General features: G+C 62.0%; 1 protein-coding gene across 7 annotated transcripts in view; it reads left to right on the forward strand.

Annotated features, from left to right (window-relative positions):
• The window catches only part of MEGF6 (multiple EGF like domains 6), a 128130-nt gene that overhangs the window by 36333 nt on the left and 73962 nt on the right, over nt 1–17835 (forward strand). The window lies entirely within an intron of this gene.

Below are 17835 nucleotides of genomic sequence, written 5' to 3' on the forward strand. Positions count from 1 at the left end.
GGGAGTTTCCCCGCACAAGCTCTCTCCCTCGGCCTGCTGCCATCCGTGCAAGACGTGACTTGCTCCTCCTTGACTTCTGACGCGATTGTGAGGCCTCCCCAGCCACGTGGAACTGTAAGTCCATTAAACCTCTTTCTTTGTAAACTGCCCAGTCTTGGGTGTGTCTTGACCAGCGGTTGGAAAACGGACTCATACCCTGGCTCTTGGGTAAACTAGACACGGAGCACCCAGCTGCCATGTGGAGTCTCCCGGAGTGGTCCAGGGTTCGGAAGACCCCCCAGGACTGCCAGTATCCTTGCCCTGTGGGTCTGCAAAGGAGGGAGGGAGACTCTAAAGACCCCCTCCCCTGTCCCTGGGACGGCTTTGGGGTCCCATCGGAACATCAGTTTCATCAGACCAACCAGGAACAATCTTCACAGCCAAAAACCTGGCCTCGTCCTGCCTTTGCACCCAGGTCCCACCGGTGTGTGCTGCTCTGGCAAGCGTGGGTGGATGCCCCCACCCCTTCCCCAACACCCACTGGTGACCTGGGCTTGGCACAGAATCTGTGATGAAAAGACCGGCAAGAAAAAGTTACTGAGGACAAACGACCTCCTAATAGATGTCTTTTGTACCACACAAGGTGACAGAAATCTCTGCAAATCTACTAATCGCTTGATCTGGTCTCAGCTGACTTCTGGGACAAGGGCAGGCTCTGAGAAGTGAGGCCTGGGTCACCTCTAGGTACTTTCTTGGTTCAAGAACCTTTGGCTCAGGCCAGGCCTGGTGGCTCACACCTGTAATCCCAGTACTTTGGGAGGCCGAGGCAGGCGTATCACTTGAGTCCAGGAGTTCAAGACCAGCCTGAGCAACATGGTGAAACCCAAAATACACAAAAAATACAAAAATTAGCCAGGCGTGGTGGTGGCGCCTCTAATCCCAGCTACTCAGGAGGCTGAGGCAGGAGGATTGATTGAACCTGGGAGGCGGAGATCGCAGTGAGCCAAGATTGCGCCCGATTGCACCACTGGACTCCAGCCTAGGCAACAGAGCGGGACCCTGTCTCGATCAATCAATCCATCCATCAATCAATGCCTTTGGCTCTGATTCCCTTCTGGGCCTCAGTTTCCCCCGTCAAAGGGGCAGGTCAGATGGGTCTCTGGCACCACCACACTGGAGTGTTGCCACCCTCACTCCTGGGTCCAGGTGAGTGGTCAGGACTCCAGCGATGCCCACCAGAGGCTTGGCTGCCTCAGGGACTTCCTGGAGGAGGTGGGCCTGTGGGCTGGGGAAGGGTTGGGAGGTGCAATTTGTTCTGGACAAGTTTCCAGACGGGAGAGAGACAGCAGCTGAGGAGCATAGTGGAGGAGAAAGTCATTTTGGCCCTGAGGTACAGGGTAGGGAACGAGGGACGCATCAGCCAAGCTTCTAGAGGATCCTCGGCCTCTCTCGGTGAGATGGAGCCAGGCATTGCTGGGGGCTGGCTGGCAGGTGCTCCCAGGTACCTGCTGTGTGCCTGCCAAGCCAGGAGAGACGTCAGTGGTCCTGCCTGGAGCCTCAGCACCCAGGCCCACTCTGAGTCCTGCACCTTTGAAGGAACCTCAGTTTCCCCGCCTTGGGCAGGAGGCCCTCAGTGGGGGTCTCTCGGGTGTGGGCTGGAGGCGGCTCTGGCAGCTATTGGGGCCCTAAGGCTATGCCAGGAAGCAGAGCCCTGGAGAAGCTGGGGTGGCCAGGGCTGGGTGGGGTCCTGAGCCTGTTTAGCCCTTGGCGTTGGCTCAGGGCGACTTTCTAAACTGGGATCATTGATTAATGGAGAGGAAGCGGCCCTCCCCACGGCCCTTCAATGCTGCCCACTGTCTGAGGGTGGGAGTCTGACCCCTCGCCCGAGCTCCAGACACCACCCAGGGCTGCTCTTGGCGACCAGCCATGGCCAGGCCTGGGAGCTGCCGCTGCTGGCCTTGGACTCTGCGCCCCAGGGAGTGGTGGGAGGAGGGGAAGGGGCTCCTGGAAGGGTGGGCTCTGGGGCAGGGATGTTCCTTTCACGGCCTCTCTCCATGTTGTGCACGGCCTAGCTGGAGCTGGAGCTGGAGCTGGGGCTGGGGCTGGGGCAGTCTCTGGTCGTGCTTCCTGCCATGGGACCCTGTCCAGAGGCCGCAGCCTGCAGCAGCCCCAGCCTGTGCTGATTCTGGGGAGGCATCTCGTCTTTGTCCTGTGGACGTGGCCTTGGATTAACTTGACCCTGATCCTGGGCTGTGGTTCCAGGCTCCCTGCACTGTTTCCCATGCTTACCTTTAGGTACAGCCAAGCAGAAGGTTTCCATCTGGGCCTGGAGCTGGCTTAGGCAGGAGGCCACCCTGGGGGAGGCTTTTTGTGTCTGGTGTGAGAAATGATCCTAGCATGCCCTGGGAGGACTAGGGGTTACCTGGCGGGGGGATCCAGCACACCCGGAGGACCCAGCAAACCTGGGGGAACCCAGCACAGCAGGGAGGACCCAGCACAGCTGAGGAGAACCCAGCCCACACAGGAGGACCCAGCATACCAGGGAGGACCTAGCACACCTGAGGGAACCCAGCCCACCAGGGAGGACCCAGCACACCCAAGGAGAACTCAGCATGCTTGGATGAATGCAGCACACCCAGGAAGGACCCAGCACACCAGGGAGGACCCAGCACACACAGGAAGGACCCAGTCCACACAGGAAGACCCAGCATACCAGGGAGGACCCAGCATACTTGGGAGAACACAGCACACCCAGCAGGACCCAGCACACCTGGCAGGACCCAGCACACCAGGGAGGACCCAGCACACCCAAGGAGAACTCAGCATACTTGGGAGAACACAGCACACCCGGGAGAACCCAGCACACCCAGCAGGACCCAGCACACCTGGGAGGACTCAGCATACACAGGAAGGACACAGCACACACAGGAGGACCCAGCACACCTGGGAGGACTCACCCAGCACACCTGAGGAGAACCTAGCACACCCAGGAAGGACTAGCACACCCAGGAAGGACCAGCATACCAGGAAACGACCCAGCATAGGCAGGAAGGACCCAGCACACTTTGGGGGAGGATCCAGCACCCTTGGGGCAGACCCAGCGTGTCTGGGGAGACCCCCTCACCCAGGAACCTTGCTCCCTGACCTTTGGGGCAGGGAGGACCCAGTATCCTTGGAGAGAACCCAGCCTGTCTGGGGGGACCTCCCCAGCCAGGAACCTTGCTCTCTGGTCTTAGGGGCAGGCTGGCCTTGGTCTCGGTGTTTTCCTGCTCTCTGTGCTCGGGAGTGGGAGTCCTCTGAGAGCAAGACCAGGCTTCTGGCCTCCATGGTGGGGTCGTGTCCTTTGAGCACCGGACACCGGACCGCTGGGCCGGGAGATGCCTCACTGATGCCCGCCCTGCCTGCCCTGCCTGTGGCTGCCCTGGGTTCCAGGCTTGGAGGAGCACTCTGGTTTCTGGGCCATCAGCAAACCCAGCCGCCGGCCATGGCGGTCCTCTCTGTGGGATGGCCCAGGGCCGCCCCTGGTCCCCCAGACCCTCTCTCTGTGTCCTGCTCCCCAGGCTGATGGATGCCTGTGCCCACAGTTAATGGGGTCCCTGGAGGACCCCAAGGAATATGGAGGTGTCGACCATGAAGACAAGCCAGTGCTGAGCCGGCTCAGAGTGGGAGGCAGGGCTGTGGTGTGTGTGTCCCCGTGTGTCACAGCCTCCCTGGGGCCCTGTCCCTGGGGATTGGTGGAGGGCGGAGACTGGGTGGCCCTGGGGATGGCTGGAGGGAGGGCTGAGCCTCTGCCATGTGAATGGGGAGGATGACTAGCCTCCTGGGCAGGCTCGGTGCCTGGTACCAGGCTGGGTGGTGGAGGGGGCAGGATAAGCTACTGCCAGGCCCGTTGTGGGCTTCACACCCTGCAGGCAGTGAGGGCCTGGCGCAGGGGCAGCCTCCTGTCCTCTCATTCCCAGGCCCGCATGGTCTTTCTTGGAGGTGAGGTTGGTGGTGCAGTGGTCATCCGCTGGGCAGGGCTGGAGCACGTGTGCTCTGGTGGGTAGACAGAGCACCTGGCACCTGGGCCGGAAGATGCCTTCTTGACTCTCGCCCTGTCTGGCCGCTCTCAGGTCCCAGGCTTTAAGGAGCTCTGCCTAGTTTCTGGGTAATCAGAAAACCCCATGACCAGCGGCCCGCCTGGATATCCTTTCCCTGTGGCCTCCTGCTTTTCCACACCCCTTTAACTGCACTGAGCCCCTGGAAATCCCGAGTCTCGCTTCCCTGTGAGAGCCAGTGCCTGCCAGGCTGCCCCTTCTGCCTGCATGGGGTTCAGCGGGCGGGGCAGGTGCCTGACTTTGGCTTCTCTGGCCTCAGTCCCTGTGTGACAGTTGGCTGGGACAGGTGTGGCCCCTCCAGGACCATCTTGCTATGCTCAGGCCGGGCCACCTCCTGGACAGGACAGCCGGGGAGACTGAGACCGCCTGCAGAATCCAGCCTGTCTTTCAAAGGGCTGACTCTGGGTGGGGGATTCCTGTTTGCCCAGTGAACTGTTTAATTACCAGGTTTGCTCTTCCCACCCCCTGCCACCCACAAAAGGGCCTCTGTCTTTATCCTGGGATAACGCTATCGTCCCTGGCCTTGGCTCTGTGCACAATGGGACTGTGTGGCCTCTCCCAGGCTGGTTTCACAGACAGGGTGGTCTTTTAATGTCATAATTACAGCAGGAGACATTAAGAGGCAGACCCTCCCAGGCACTGCAGGGCAGGGGCTCTGTGGGCTACCCCCACTGCCCCTGTGCTGCCTGGTGAGTGGGCACCTCAAGTCTCCCTGCCCATAGCACGGACGGCTGTCCAGACAGCTGCTGAGCCCAGTGGCAGGCCGCTCTGACACCGTTCAGAGGATGATCAGGCCTCTTGGCTCCCTGTGCCTGCCGCAGACTGGAGACCAGGCCACTCTGACACCGTTCAGAGGATGATCAGGCCTCTTGGCTCCCTGTGCCTGCCTCAGACTGGAGACCCTGTGGCCCCCCAGTCTCCTGGGTGGTCTTCCTGGACAGCTCTTCCCACCAGCTGGGTGCATCAGGGACCTTCAGCCTCCAGGATCCTTTGAGTCCCCTGCTCCCTGCCTTAGCCATCCTGTCCCATCCAGACCCCCTGGACTTCAGGGCAGCACTAGGGCTGGCCGCAGCATCCGGGTGTGGCGCTGTGCCTGTTCCATTTCACAGATGGTGATACTGAGCCCCTGGCAGTTCTTGAGTTGCTTGCAGTCAGTGATGGACTTGATATTGGCCTCTGCTCCTTCACCACCTGTCCAGGGCATGGCTTAGGTCCTTTGGGGGCCCCGGCTGAGGGGCAGCTGGGTGGTGTCTGGGCACTGGTGTGGCCTGGGTGCCCTGCGCTGGGTCCCAGAGACTGTCCCTGCCTCTTTGGGTCCTGCATCTTTGAAGGAGCTTCTGTTTCCCCCACCTGAACAGGAGGCTGGTGTTGGGGGTGTCTCGGGGGTGGGCTGGAGGTGGCTTTGGCGGATGGAGTCGGCTGCAGGAGCTCCCTCCGGGAGTGTCTAGGGCTGTGAGTTGTGCCCTGGCCTCTGCCAGACCCATAGCAGGCAGCTGCCAGCTGAGTGAAGCCAGGCTGTGCCCACTCACCCGGAAGCTGGGTGCCCAGCCTGACAGCTCTCATGGGTCACACTGAGGGTTTGGCATGTTCTCTTCTGGGTGGAGAGGCTGGGCCAAGCTGCGTGGAGCTGGGGTGCAGACCTACACCCTGTGAACACGCTCTGCAGGCCCTTGCAGGCTCAGGCTGTGTTTGGCTGGTGGAGAGAGCAGAGGGGCAAACCCCACCCACAGGGCTTCTGTGAAGTGCAGAGGACACAGGTGTCCCCTGCGGTGCTCACGGCCCATCCTGCTGATGTGGAGAAACCCACTGTCAGGAGGGGCTAAAGGGCTGGCTGGCAAGATCACAGGGCAGTGGCTGGCATCCAGGGCAGGGCATGGGGGCAACAGAGGTGGCTCAAAGAGGCCAGGGAGGGGACGGCGTGTGGGTGTCCTTGCATTTGAGGGCTCTCAGCCTGAGCGCTGGGGAGAACTGCTTGGGGTGCAGATGATGGGCCCCCGTCCTGAAGAAAGTGGTTGAGTGCTGGGATTCCTGAGGAGCCTGCCGGGCTGAACTGCTGCCTGAGCCTCACTGTCCTGCTGTAGCCAAAGGGGTGGCCTCCCTGGGCCCCATGAGGGGTCTGGGACCACTACTGAAGTCCTCATGCCCCTGCCATGTTCCTGGAGGCCGGAGCCCTCAGGGGCCTTGGTTTTTACCCAAGCACAGAGTGGGTGCGCTGAGGGCTGAGGCCCAGTGTGTCTATGACACGTTCATGGCAGGTCCTGCACACTGTACCCCCTCATCACTCCAGGGATCTCTGGGAGCCTCTGCACCCCAGGTCCTGGCTGCAGTAGACATGTGGACGAGTCAAATTGCAGCCTGTGGCTGAGCTGCGGAGGAGACTGGGTGCAAATTCCTGGGCAATTCCTGCAGGCGATCCTGCATGGGCCTCTCAGGTGTTTATGGGACGGGTTCTGCCTCCTCACCAGACCAGCTGGACCCCGTGGCTGGGCCTGTCCCACAGCCTGGCAGTGCCTGTGAGACCCTTGGGAATGAAGGGTCCAGGGTGGTGGGCAGCAGCCTGGGGGAGCCCAAGGCTGGTTTCTGGGCTCCTGGCAGGTCTCAGCCTCCTAAGGGAGGAAAGAGGGGAGGGGCTCTTACATCGAGGTCCTGCCATGAAGGTGTCATAGAAACACAGGCCTGTCCTGCCTGCACCAGGTCCCGGAGGCAGGTCGGTGGAGGGCTGTCTCCTTCGAGGTCCCTGCAGCCTCCCAGCCTGCCTCTGGCCGGACAACCCCAGCCTGCAGGGTGACGCTGTGTCACAGGTGCTCATAAGGACCGAGGGCCCATGGTGTGCTGGCCAAGGAGCTGGGCCAGGCTGGCCGTGTCCCCGGCAACCGGGACCTATGGTCAGAGCCTCCCCCTGCAGGGCTGTGCTGTGCTGGCTGGCAGGTGGCTTGTCCTGGGAGAGCCTCGGAGGGGCCATGTCCATGCTGGGGGTGCAGGAGAGATCCCTGCCACACGCAGTCCATGTGCAGTCAATAAACACACAGGGTCCGCAGGCCCTGCCTGACATCTGGCAGTGCCAGTCCACTGAGAGCCCCGCTTTGGGGAGCTATGCCTGAGACAGGGGCCTTTGTGGGGAGGGGAGGGTCCCAGGAGAGGCGAGGAGGCAGAGCCTGGGCCTCCTGGAGCTGTGGCCTCAGGGGCAAGTCTGGGCTAGGTGAGCCCTGGCAGGTAGGAAGGGAGGAAGCGTGTCCAGGCCCTGCCCGTGTCCACTGCATCCCTGGGAGGGTCTGGGACTCCGTCTCGCCCTGTGTCCCGGCTCCTGCTCACATCTTTGTCTCTAGCACTCTGGCAGGGCAGGTGTGGCATTGCCCATCTGCCAGCACCGTGTGACCAGGGCTGGGGCCCTTCTGGCCACCACGGGGCAGCAGCAGGCCCCAAGTGCCCCTGCCGCTGGGGTGTGGGGCCCTGGTGGGTTTGGGCGCTACACCTGGCCAGGACGGCATTGCTGTGTCTCAGTTTCCTCCCTGGGAATCCAGGTGTGGTAGTGAGGGCCGCTGTAGGGGGCCGTGGTGAGAGTCAGATGGGCACTCCACAGGACGCGCTCGGTCTATCACCCAGTTGTTTTTGAGGCTGGAGGAGAGAGACGCCACTGCCTCCTGAGTCTGGCTGAGCTCTGGGGGCCACTGCTTTGCAGCACCGAGGACCCAGCCAGCCCAGGTGTCTCTTGGGAGCCCTGCAAAGCCCCCCTAGGGCGTGCCCTCTTGTGCCTGGGCAGCTGACCTGGGCTCTGTGGCTTCTGCAGCCCCAGCCATTTCCAGCTGTTTGATGGGGTGCTGGGGGGCTCATAGCATGGAGTATACTGGGGGAAGGGCCCCGGGGTCCCTCTGATGGGCCGAGCAGCTGGTCCTTGGGGTCTGCTTGTGACGCTGCCCAGACACAGGTGGGGCTTGCTGGCCCTGCGGGGCTCCTTCCAGCAAGGGAACACCCGGGTCTTCCAGAGCAGCCTGTGAGCAGCTCGGTTCTTGGCCTGGCCACCAAAGTGGGCCCCAGGTTGGCCGGTGTCCTGTGCCCACCCTGCCTGAGCGCTGGCCGCCCAGTGCCAACCCTGTTCAGGGAGGCAGATGCCAGGACCTCTGCTGATTGCCCGTTTTCAAGATTCCTGGGGCGGTGCCCATGCCCCCCTTCCCATGGAGTAATGAATGAGGCTCTGCAAGCGAGGGGCTGCGTGCTTCTGGAATCTGTTCTCTGACTTGGCTGCCCCAGGCATTCCAGAGCAGGGCCCGGCCCTCTGGCCCGGTCAAGCTGGGGGCCTGGGCAGCATCACTCAGGCCAGGCTGGCCGAGAACAGGACAGTGACTGCAGGAGAAGGAGGTGTCTGAGGTGCTGACAGCCTCCTAAAGTCTCTAGCCAGTGCTGGCCTCGGGAGTCTGCTACCCAGGTCAGCCTCATAGGCCAATGTCTTCTCTGCTGGGAGCGTCGGGGGAGGTCACCCACTGTGGTGGGATCAGGGCTGTATGAACCTGCAGGGTAGTGGTCCACGGCAGGTCCTACAGCAGCTGACCCCGTGGTCTCAGGGAGGAGGAGGCTGGATCCCCACTGCACCCCACGGGGGTCCCTGTGCTGCCGGGTGTCAGGGTCCACAGTGCCTGCCCCGGATGGAATGCCAAGTGTGGCTGGAGCAGAGTTGGAAGGCACCCGGACGTCCACACACACTGCTGTTCTTGGTGACGTGGCTACCTCCTCTTGGGGGTCCTCTGCCCTCCTGGGAAACTGCGGTGTGCTTTGGCATACACAGGCCCCTGAACCCCTGGGGCAGGGAAGCCTGGACAGCCCCGTGCCACTCTGTTTAACTGGGCAATTCAGGAGGTTCCTGGACACTGGGCACCCTGGTGCTGTGCCGCAAGTCCCACCATGGGGACCATCCAGGGCCAGGCCAGGCAGCCCCACACGAAGCATCCTTCTCTCAAGCCAGGCACTGATAGGCTCCTGGTTCTGCTCCCCGGACCCCTCCTGGAAGGGGCCTTCGGCAGAGGAGGAGTCCCCACCTCCCTTCTCGCCATGTGGTCAGGGCGGGGCACTGGCACCCCCTGGTGGCCGTGAGAGGTCAGAGCCGGTGCAGGGACCCTGGGGTTTAAGGTCCAGCTTGGAGGAACTTGGTGAACTCCGGGGCAGAGGGAGGTCTGAGGATGGGCTCTGCACGTGCGTTTTCTCACCCACTGCCGATGCCATCTCAGTGCCACGTCTGATAAACAAGGAGGCGCCTGGGGATGCCCAACTGCCCAAGCCTCGGGGACACAGTGGGAGAGAGGATGAGACCCAGGCAGGGGGTTCCAGGGCAAGAAGGGGGTACCTAGGGGACTTCATTCATGTGTCCATCACTGGACCCCACTGCGTGCCAGGCCCCGTGCTGGGAACCCACCAACCAGTCCAGCAAAGCCCCTGCCGTCCTGGGTCCGTGTCCCGGTACCGGGATGGAATTGGAAGGAAAGGTGGTAGTTCAGCCGTGGTGCCTGCCGTGGAGAACGTCAGGATACGGGCTGGAGAACGTCAGAATATGGGCTGGAGAATGCCTCAGCCGGAGCGGGGCCATGGTAGTGAGGATGTCAGGGCCTGACAGGAGGGGAGGGCTATCTGTGTGATGACCCTGGCGGGCCCGGATGGGGGTGCAGGGGGCCCATTCCCGGGTTCTGACGAGCCTAGTGCAGGGTGGGTTTGTCCGGCGAGACCCTCACCCCTGTTGCATGGCTGAGAGTTTTAAGGGAGTGGGGGCCAGACCCCTGCCTTGGGGAGCTCCCTCTGGTCATTGGAGGTCGAGGAAGGCGGCCCAGTGAGGAGGTTGTGCGGCCACCAGGGGAGATGGTGGTTTGTGCCAGGGCTGGGCTGGTGGCCAGGGCAACCTTAGACCAGCACAGTGGGGAGAGGAGGCTGGAGCTGGGCACAGGAGAGCGGAGGGAGGGGAAGCTTGGGCTCCAGTAGGTGTGAGGGAACAAACAGGAGTGTTAGGGTCACCCCGACCAGATTGTTCCCCCCCCCTTCCCGTGGGTCTTACAGCGCAGTCCTTTGGTGACCTCCTCTGCTTTTGCCAGGAGGTAGCCTGGCAGGATTTACAATAAATCAGCTTGCCCGAACATGGGTCTGCTGGCCTCTTTCCTTCCTCGGCTATCCTTCCAATTACCCCTTACAACACGCAGTTGCTGTTTGTGCCTTTGCCCAGGAGGGGCTGGCCTGGCAGGACAAGTGCCCTCAGGTCGCAGGGTTTTGCCATGACCTTGGGAAGTGGCAGGTTCTGGCCTTTCAGGTCACCTGGCAGGTCAGACTTCCCTCCCCAGATGCGCAGACACCACATGGCCTGCGCCTCCCACACTCGGGGTGTCTGTGCCAGCCTCTCTGTCTCAGTGTTCCCATCTGTAGAATGGAAACAGGACTTGTTGGCTGCAGGGCCTCCTTAATTCAAACAACATCAGCCTCGTCTCTCTTTTTTGGGGATGTCTGGGGAGCTGGAGGGGGACTCTTTGCAGAAAAACATAGAACCGACGCCAAACCCAGCTCATGAGTGAAACATTCTTCACTGCATGTCCCGTCAGCGAAGTGCATTCTTCCAAAATGTCTGCTGGCCTTTCCCGGGTGCCAGGTACGAGTGGGGGCTGGCCAAACCCTGGTGGCTGAGCAGGCATGGCCCGTTTTCAGGGACCTACAGTCCAGTGGGGAGGCAGACACCCCCTGCCCAAGCTGTGACTCCAGCTACGATGAGGGGACGGACCTGTAGCTGGGGCATGGCCTGGTCCGCGGACAGGGCAGGAGCTCTGGGTGGCAGGAGGCTCTGTCCACCAAGCCCAGACATCTGGGGTGCTGTAGGTGCCAGGCATGGGGCTTGACTCTGGGGCCTGCAGTGCCCAGCCTCGTGGCCATGTGTGAGTGACAGGGAGACAGGCTTGGATCCTGGGAAACAATGGTCTTGATGAAGGTTTGGGCAGGTGGGACAGGCCACCCACAAGGTGTGAGGGCCGGTGCTAGGCTCGCACATAGGTGGTAGGGGACAGGCCACCCACAAGGTGTGAAGGGCCGGTGCTAGGCTCGCACATAGGTGGTAGGGGACAGGCCACCCACAAGGTGCGAGGGGCCGGTGCTAGGCTCGCACATAGGTGGTAGGGGACAGGCCACCCACAAGGTGCGAGGGGCCGGTGCTAGGCTCGCACATAGGTGGTAGGGGACAGGCCACCCACAAGGTGCGAGGGGCCGGTGCTAGGCTCGCACATAGGTGGTAGGGGGCAGGCCACCCACAAGGTGTGAGGGCCGGTGCTAGGCTCGCACATAGGTGGTAGGGGGCAGGCCACCCACAAGGTGCGAGGGGCCGGTGCTAGGCCCGCACATAGGTGGTGGGAACAGGCCACCCACAAGGTGTGAGGGCCGGTGCTAGGCCCGCACATAGGTGGTAGGGAACAGGCCACCCACAAGGTGTGAGGGGCCGGTGCTAGGCTCGCACATAGGTGGTAGGGGGCAGGCCACCCACAAGGTGTGAGGGCCGGTGCTAGGCTCGCACATAGGTGGTGGGAACAGGCCACCCACAAGGTGTGAAGGGCCGGTGCTAGGCTCGCACATAGGTGGTGGGGACAGGCCACCCACAAGGTGTGAGGGGCCGGTGCTAGGCTCGCACATAGGTGGTGGGGGACAGGCCACCCACAAGGTGTGAGGGCCGGTGCTAGGCTCGCACATAGGTGGTGGGAACAGGCCACCCACAAGGTGTGAGGGCCGGTGCTAGGCTCGCACATAGGTGGTGGGGGACAGGCCACCCACAAGGTGTGAGGGGCCGGTGCTAGGCTCGCACATAGGTGGTAGGGGACAGGCCACCCACAAGGTGTGAGGGGCCGGTGCTAGGCTCGCACATAGGTGGTAGGGGCAGGGCCACCCACAAGGTGTGAGGGGCCGGTGCTAGGCTCGCACATAGGTGGTAGGGGACAGGCCACCCACAAGGTGTGAGTGGCCGGTGCTAGGGTCGCACATAGGTGGTAGGGGCAGGGCCACCCACAAGGTGTGAGGGGTCGGTGCTAGGCTCGCACATAGGTGGTAGGGGCAGGGCTGCTCAACAGAGCAGGCAGCCTCCAGGGAGGGACCCTTACTGGACCAAGAAGGGGTGTGGGCAGCACCAGCAAGGGGATGGCAGCAGTTCAGGACGGGGGCTGCCTCAGTAGGCAGGGAGATGCCTCAAAGCCTTCCTCCAGCCATGGCCTGGGGGCTCCTGAGGACAGCCCACCATCCTTCCTGGGGGTGGGTGCACAGAGGGGCTGGCCCAGCAAGGTCCTCACCTCCACTGTCACCAAGGTCCTGTCCGGAGCTGGCCCAGAGGGAGGTGTTGCTGCCCAGCTCGAGTGCTGGACAGGGTGGTCTGGTTGAGGGGCTGCTCTGTAGGTTCTTGACCAACAGAGGCTCGAGCCTGTCCAGCCCTTTGTTTCAGACCGGAGAGATGTGAGGGTTCGGCTGGTCCAGCCTGGTGATGGCTCTCCGACCTGGGGGTCCCAGCGAGGCTCCAGCCCACCCCTGGCAGGGTCTGAGCTCTGCTTAAGGAAATAATAGAAAAGTGCTGAGCCCCGGATTCTGATTCTTCTTGCTCTGCACTCAGAGGCTGAGCCAGAGGTGCTGGGAGTGTCACAGCCTGTGTCCAGACTGAGGGGGACACTGAGGGGGACGCCCGGGGCCGGGCCCTCTAAGTCTGTGGGTTCTTCCTGCAGGTATTGTCTAGGTGAGGGTTTGGGGGTCTGGGTGGACCCCATGTGAGTCAGAAATCAGTGCCCTTGGGGGAGAGACAAAGACAGAGAGGGAGACACAGAGAGAAAGAGAGACACAAAGACAGAGAAACAGAGAAACAGATATTGAGAGACAGAAACACAGTGAGAGACCGGGATGAAAAGAGACAAAGAGAAAAAGACAAAGAGACACAGAGAGACATAAAAAGATAGAGACAGAGAACTAGAGACACACAGAAAGGACAGAGAGACCCAGAGGCAGAGACAGACATTGAGAGAGACACAAAAAGAGACAGAGACACAGAAATAGAGCATGTCTGAGAGACATACAGAGGAGAGGGCGGAGAGCCTGCCTGGCTCGCCCACACCAGCCCTCTACCCCTACCCCTTACCTCTGCTTTGGGGCAGCCGCTAGACATGGCGCTGGCCTCCCACCAGCACTGCCAAAGAATGAAACGTCCCGGGAACTCGGCCGTGGAGGGGAGTGAAGACCTGGATCTTTGGGGGAACCAAGGAATGTTCTTGGCTTCCTTCCCAGCCTTTGACATTTTGTCTCGTTTTCCGGGAAACAAAGGGGAAAGAAAAGCCCCCTCCCACGTTTTGGAGGCTGGTTTGTAGAAACAGGACAAACCTGGTAAGTTCAGAGTAAGCAGAGAAACTGTCGGAAGTCGGGAGGGCGAAGTCAGATGGGGCTGGCAGGACTGGCTTCCCTGCTGTGTGCCCCCCTCACCCTACCCGCCACCCCAGCCCGTGTTTCCTGTTGCTGCTTCTGCGTTTCTGGAAGAGGCAGGTTTCCTAGGGCACACCCAGGGTGTGGGCAGGAACAGTCTTTGTCATCAGCACCTGACTTTGAATCCAGACCTGGCTCCTGGGCCTCCCACAAGCTCCCCCGGGCCTGTGACTCCGTCCCTGTGGGGTGCATGGTCCCCGACCATCCAGGCCGGGAGTCTGCAGAAAAGGCCTCTCCACCAGCAGTGATGGTGAGGGCGCTGGGTCCTGGGCTGATGGCAGAAGGTGATGGGGTCCTTCTGGTCCTGCGGGGTGACCCCACTTCTGGAAACAGTGTTAGTGACTTCTTCACCCTGGGGTTCTGCATGGGAACCTTCAGGGCCTCCCGTTGCCAACTTGCCGGCCCTTCCAGATGGCTGAGTCCCTCTCCAGCTCGGGTCCCCTGGGGGCTCCTGGCTGGACAGGAGGCTCTGAGTCCCCCGTAGCCCTTGCTCCTCAGTTGAGTGTGAGGTGCCCTCCCTTGCCCATTCCCTGGAGCCCAGCTCAAAGCCTGCATCTCCCCCTTTCATCAGCCTCAGGCCTGCGTGCAGCCTCCGCTCGACCTGCCGCGCCGTCTCCCCTTGGAAAGGCCGTCTCTCCCGCCAACGGGTCCTTTCCCCTCATAGCATCTCCTGCCAGAGACCAGGGCAGACTTGGGGGAGAACCTTCTGCTTCATGTGACCCAGAGACTCCTGTGTGCCTGGCTCTGGGAGTACAGAAGGGCCTAGAGCTGACCATGCCCTCTGAAGCCCCTGGGGCACTAGCTGGATGTGTGCCAGAGGGTAGTAGAGGCCCTGGGGGGTAGAGCCCAGCACCCCCTTCCTGTAGAGACCTGGGGGAACAGCCCAGCAACCCCCTCGCGGCCAACCCCTGACGCTGTTCCTGGCTGCTCCGGTGGCTGCCAGAGGGTACTGCCGGGTGACCCTGGAAATCCAGAGTGGGTGGGGCCTGTCTGACCGTTTCTAGGCGACCCACTCTTGGTTTCCAGGGTTGCCCTGGAAACCACAGATGGGGAGGGGTTGATGGCACCCAGCCTCCCCCAAGCCTGGGAAGGAACCTCAGAACCCCAGAGCCTTTCCCTGCCTATGGGGCTTTCCTCTTGGAGAACGGGGGAGCCTCTCAGCCCCTCAATGCAAATTGCTAAGTGAGGACAGCAGTCTAAGGCCACACACTGCTGGGAAAGGCCACAGCGTAGAGACAGCAGAGATGAGGGGGTGCCAGGGATGGGGAAGGAGGGAGGAGGGGTGAAGAGGTGGGGAGGGAGGAGGGGTGAATAGGTGGGGAGGGAAGGGAGGAGGGGTGAATAGGTGGGAGGGAGGAAGGGGGAATAGGTGGGGAGGGGAGGGGTGAATAGGTGGGGGGGGGGGATGGGAGGGGTGGGTGAATAGGTGGGGAGGGAGGCGGGGTGAATAGGTGGGGAGGGAGGAGGGGTGAATAGGTGGGGAGGGAGAAGGGTGAATAGGTGGGGGGGAGGAGGGGTGAATAGGTGGGGAGGGAGGAGGGGTGAATAGGTGGGGAGGAGGAAGGGTGTGAAAGGTGGGGAGGGAGGGGGGTGAATAGGTGGGAGGGAGGAAGGGGTGAATAGGTGGGGAGGGAGGAGGGGTGAATAGGTGGGGAGGGAGGAGGGTGAATAGGTGGGGGAGGGGGGTGAATAGGTGGGGAGGGAGGAGGGGTGTGAATAGGTGGGGCGGGAGAGAGGGTGAATAGGTGGGGAGGGGGAGGGGGACTAGGTGGGAGGGAGGAGGGGTGAATAGGTGGGGAGGGAGGAGGGGTGAATAGGTGGGGAGGGAGGAGGGGTGAATAGGTGGGGCGGGAGGAAGGGGGTGAATGGTGGGGAGGAGGCGGGTGCATAGGGGAGGGAGGAGGTAAGGGGGGGAGGAGGAAGGGGTGAATAGGGTGGGGAGGGAGGAGGGGTGAATAGGTGGGGAGGGAGGAGGGGTGAATAGGTGGGGAGGGAGGAGGGGTGAATAGGTGGGGGGAGGGAGGGGTGAATAGGTGGGGAGGGAGAGGGGTGAATAGGTGGGAGGGCGAGGAGGGGTGAATAGGTGGGGAGGGAGGAGGGGTGAATAGGTGGGGGGAGGGGGGGGGTGAATAGTGGGGAGGGAGGAGGGGTGAATAGGTGGGGAGGGAGGAGGGTGAATAGGTGGGGGAGGAGGGGTGAAAGGTGGGGAGGGAGGAGGGGTGAATAGGTGGGGAGGGAGGAGGGGTGAATAGGTGGGGAGGGGGGGGTGAATATGTGGGGAGGGAGGAGGGGTGAATAGGTGGGGGGAGGAGGGGTGAATAGGTGGGGAGGGAGGAGGGTGTGAATAGGTGGGGAGGGAGGAGGGGTGAATAGGTGGGGAGGGGGAGGGGTGAATAGGTGGGGAGGGAGGAGGGGTGAATAGGTGGGGAGGGAGGAGGGGTGAGGTGAATAGGTGGGGAGGGAGGAGGGGTGAATAGGTGGGGAGGGAGGAGGGGTGAATAGGTGGGGAGGGAGGAGGGGTGATGGAGGGGAGGAGGGGTGAATAGGGGGGAGGGAGAGGGGTGTGGTGAATAGGTGGGGAGGGAGGAGGGGTGAATAGGTGGGGAGGGAGGAGGGGTGAATAGGTGGGGAGGGAGGAGGGGTGAATAGGTGGGAGGGAGAGGGGTGAATAGTGGGGAGGGAGAGAGGGGTGAATAGGTGGGGAGGAGGAGGGGTGAATAGGTGGGGAGGGAGGAGGGGTGAATAGGTGGGGAGGGAGGAGGGGTGAATAGGTGGGGAGGGAGGAGGGGTGAATAGGTGGGGAGGGAGGAGGGGTGAATAGGTGGGGAGGGAGGAGGGGTGAATAGGTGGGGAGGGAGGGGTGAATAGGTGGGGAGGGAGGAGGGGTGAATAGGTGGGGAGGGAGGAAGGGGTGAATAGGTGGGGGGGAGGAGGGGTGTGAATAGGTGGGGAGGGAGGAAGGGGGGGGGAGGGGTGAATAGGTGGGGAGGGAGGAGGGGTGAATAGGTGGGGAGGGAGGAGGGTGTGAATAGGTGGGGGGAGGAGGGGTGAATAGGTGGGGAGGGGAGGAAGGGGTGAATAGTGGGGAGGGAGGAGGGGTGAATAGGTGGGGAGGGAGGAGGGGGTGAATAGGTGGGGAGGGAGGGGGGTGAATAGGTGGGGAGGAGGAGGAAGGGGTGAATAGGTGGGGAGGGAGGAGGGTGAATAGGTGGGGAGGGAGGAGGGGTGAATAGGTGGGGAGGGAGGAGGGGTGAATAGGTGGGGAGGGAGGAGGGGTGAATAGGTGGGGAGGGAGGAGGGGTGGGGTGAATGGGGGGGAGGAAGGAGGGGAGGGAGGAGGGTGAATAGGTAGGAGGGTGAGGCGGGTGAATAGGTGGGGAGGGGAGGAGGGGTGAATAGGTGGGGAGGGAGGAAGGGGTGAATAGGTGGGGAGGGAGGAGGGGTGAATAGGTGGGGAGGGAGGAGGGGTGAATAGGTGGGAGGGAGGAGGGGTGAATAGGTGGGGAGGCGAAGGGGTGAATAGGTGGGGAGGGAGGAGGGGTGAATAGGTGGGGAGGGAGGAGGGGTGAATAGGTGGGGAGGGAGGAGGGGTGAATAGGTGGGGAGGGAGGAGGGGTGAATAGGTGGGGAGGGAGGAAGGGGTGAATAGGTGGGAGGGCGGAGGGGTGAATAGGTGGGAGGAGGGGGGTGAATAGGTGGGGAGGGAGGAGGGGTGAATAGGTGGGGAGGGAGGAGGGGTGAATAGGTGGGGAGGGAGGAAGGGGTGAATAGGTGGAGCACAGAGAGGTTTTTTTTTTTTGAGACAGAGTCTTGCTCTGTCACCCAGGCTGGAGTGCAGTGGCTGGATCTCAGCTCACTGCAAGCTCTGCCTCCCGGGTTCACGCCATTCTCCTGCCTCAGCCTCCTGAGTAGCTGGGACTACAGGTGCCCACCACCTTGCCCGGCTAGTTTTTTTTTGTGTGTGTGTGTGTGTTTTTTAGTAGAGACGGGGTTTCACCGTGTTCGCCAGGATGGTCTCGATCTCCTGACCTTGTGATCCGCCTGTCCCGGCCTCCCAAAGTGCTGGGATTACAGGCTTGAGCCACTGCGCCCGGCCACAGCGAGTTTTTAAGGCAGGAACTCCTCTGCGTGATCTTACAATGGTGGATCCAAGCCATGAGCCCCTTGTCCAAGTCTCTGGAATGCACAGCCCCAGCGAGCCCCGAAAGGAACCCTGGACTTCAGTTAATGACAGTGTGTCCACTTGGGCTCATCCACCGTGTCATTCCCATGGAAGATTGAATGATACAGGAAATTATGTGTG

This window comes from Rhinopithecus roxellana, chromosome 12, assembly GCF_007565055.1.
Source record: "Rhinopithecus roxellana isolate Shanxi Qingling chromosome 12, ASM756505v1, whole genome shotgun sequence".
In the NCBI taxonomy this organism is placed as follows: Eukaryota; Metazoa; Chordata; class Mammalia; order Primates; family Cercopithecidae; genus Rhinopithecus; species Rhinopithecus roxellana.